This window comes from Harmonia axyridis, chromosome X, assembly GCF_914767665.1.
Source record: "Harmonia axyridis chromosome X, icHarAxyr1.1, whole genome shotgun sequence".
In the NCBI taxonomy this organism is placed as follows: domain Eukaryota; kingdom Metazoa; phylum Arthropoda; class Insecta; order Coleoptera; family Coccinellidae; genus Harmonia; species Harmonia axyridis.
In genome coordinates, this window is record NC_059508.1 from 32,104,893 (window position 1) to 32,107,392 (window position 2,500).

Below are 2,500 nucleotides of genomic sequence, written 5' to 3' on the forward strand. Positions count from 1 at the left end.
TGCACACGAGTCAGTCGATCCTAAGCCCTAGGCGAAAGCCGATGTTGATGTGGCGTTGTTAATCGTGTTTATAAGTGGTGGCAGAAATGCTATGCATCTTGACGCGTGACGCACGCCCGTCGGGCGAAAGGGAATCCGGTTCCTATTCCGGAACCCGGCAGCGGAACCGAAATTAAACCGGGCCCTCGTAAGAGAGTTCGTCGGGGCAACCCAAAAGGACCCGGAGACGCCGTCGAGAGATCCGGGAAGAGTTTTCTTTTCTGCATAAGCGTTCGAGTTCCATGGAATCCTCTAGCAGGGAGATATGGTTTGGAACGCGAAGAGCACCGCATTTGCGGCGGTGTCCGGATCTTCTCCTCGGACCTTGAAAATCCGGGAGAGGGCCACGTGTAGGCGTCGCGCCGGCTCGTACCCATATCCGCAGCTGGTCTCCAAGGTAAAGAGCCTCTAGTCGATAGAATAATGTAGGTAAGGGAAGTCGGCAAATTAGATCCGTAACTTCGGGATAAGGATTGGCTCTGAGGATTGTGGCGTGTCGGGCTTGTTGGGGAAGTGGGTCACGGCTAACGTACCGGGCCTGGGCGAGGTGATGCGTTTCGCTTGCGTTACGTTTGATCCGAGCTCGGTCCCGCGTCTTGGCCTCCCGCGGAATCGTCAAGCTTCGAGACCCCGTGAGTGCTCGCAAGGGTGCTCTGGGTAATCTCTGCGGCCGTCATCTAACAATCAACTCAGAACTGGCACGGACTGGGAGAATCCGACTGTCTAATTAAAACAAAGCATTGCGATGGCCCCAGCGGGTGTTGACGCAATGTGATTTCTGCCCAGTGCTCTGAATGTCAACGTGAAGAAATTCAAAAAAGCGCGGGTAAACGGCGGGAGTAACTATGACTCTCTTAAGTCCAACCTGCAACCTCCTCGTGGTGAGAGTCGGTAACGTCCAAATATTTGGGCGGCTGATAGCAGGCAATGGCAAGCAGGGTGGGGGGTTACCAGCCCCCCACCCGAAGAACAGTTGGTGCAAATAATTTAAGAAGGCCTCGGAACCCTCGGGGTGGGCCCGCTGGTCCACCCCAACCAACTGGTGCGGCTGTTGCTGCGGACTCGGGGCTGGCTGGTGCTGGTCCGAGTTCCTTTATTTGCCTTTTCCCAGGTTGTAACCGGTCATTCACAACTTCGACTGGTCGCGGTGTTCATCACCGCAGGGCTCACCCGGACTGGAGTGATGCCCGGGAGCTGGGTCAAAACGTCGATGTCAGGCGACGATGGACCGAGGAGGAATCGGCTATTTTAGCTAGGCGTGAAGCTGAGTTGGTGATAGCGGGAGAGCGCTTCATCAACCAGGCATTACATAGGGCTTTCGAAGGTAGATCTTTTGACTCCATTAAGAGTCACCGAAAGTCCCCAGCCTACAAATTACTCGTTTCACGATTCCTCGAACAACTGAGGCAAGTCGATCCTCCTCCGATAGATCAAGATCCCGACGGGCGGGTGGTCGAGCACGTCGGGGACTTCAGATCTCGAATCATCGATTTTCTTGGGGTCCTCGACCCTCCGGCTGCCGGGACCCCAGTTGAGGAGCAACTGGTTGACATCTGCTCCCAAGCACGCCATTGCTCCGCAATCGATCTTCGGAGCATGCTGGCCGATTTCTTGGATAGGAGGTTTCCCTTGCCAGCTCAAAGAGTTCCTGCTGCTCGACAGCCCAGTCAGGGCCATACTTTGTCAAAGCGCAGAGAACGCAGGCGGCAGTATCGGCGTGTCCAGAGAAACTGGTCTCTGAATCCGGTGAGAGCGGTTCATGCCGTCTTGGGAAATATCGTCGATGCTCCACCTCTACCGGAGAATGTCATGATCCCATACTGGAGACAAGTATTCACGAGAGGGAACAACAACTCTCCCCAACTTCCACCATCGACATCTCCGTTGAGCGGCTTGGGGGACCCTATCACGGAGGAAGAGGTTAGGGCGAATTATGTCGAGAGGAATTCCTCTCCTGGCCCAGACGGGGTCGCTGCGGCCGAGTTGATGAGGATGGACCCGAACATCTTGGTCCGACTATTCAACTTGGTCCTGCTCTGCGACCGACCACCTGATAGACTGTTAGAGTCTAGAACGGTCTTCATCCCTAAAAAGGATGATCCAAGGGAGCCAAGTGAATTCAGGCCGATCACGGTGTCCTCGGTGATCACTCGATGCCTTCATAAGATACTGGCGCAGCGTCTTGACCGCAATATCGAGCTGGATAACCGTCAAAGGGCGTTTAGACGCATGGACGGGTGCGCCAGTAATACTTACCTGCTAGACCTTGTCCTGCGGAGTCACCGCAAGAAACTACGCTCGGTTTATGTTGCGGTCATTGACGTGTCGAAGGCATTCGATAGTGTGAGTCATGCCTGTATAGAGAATGTATTAAATGCCAAAGGAATTCCATCGTCCCTTGTGACCTACATCATGGCAACATACAGGCATGGATTCACAAAATTATCATCGAGGACTTGGC

At 54.3% G+C, this 2,500-nt stretch overlaps 1 pseudogene; it reads left to right on the forward strand.

Annotated features, from left to right (window-relative positions):
* LOC123688190 overlaps positions 1 to 2,500 on the forward strand; it is a 7,400-nt pseudogene that overhangs the window by 1,805 nt on the left and 3,095 nt on the right.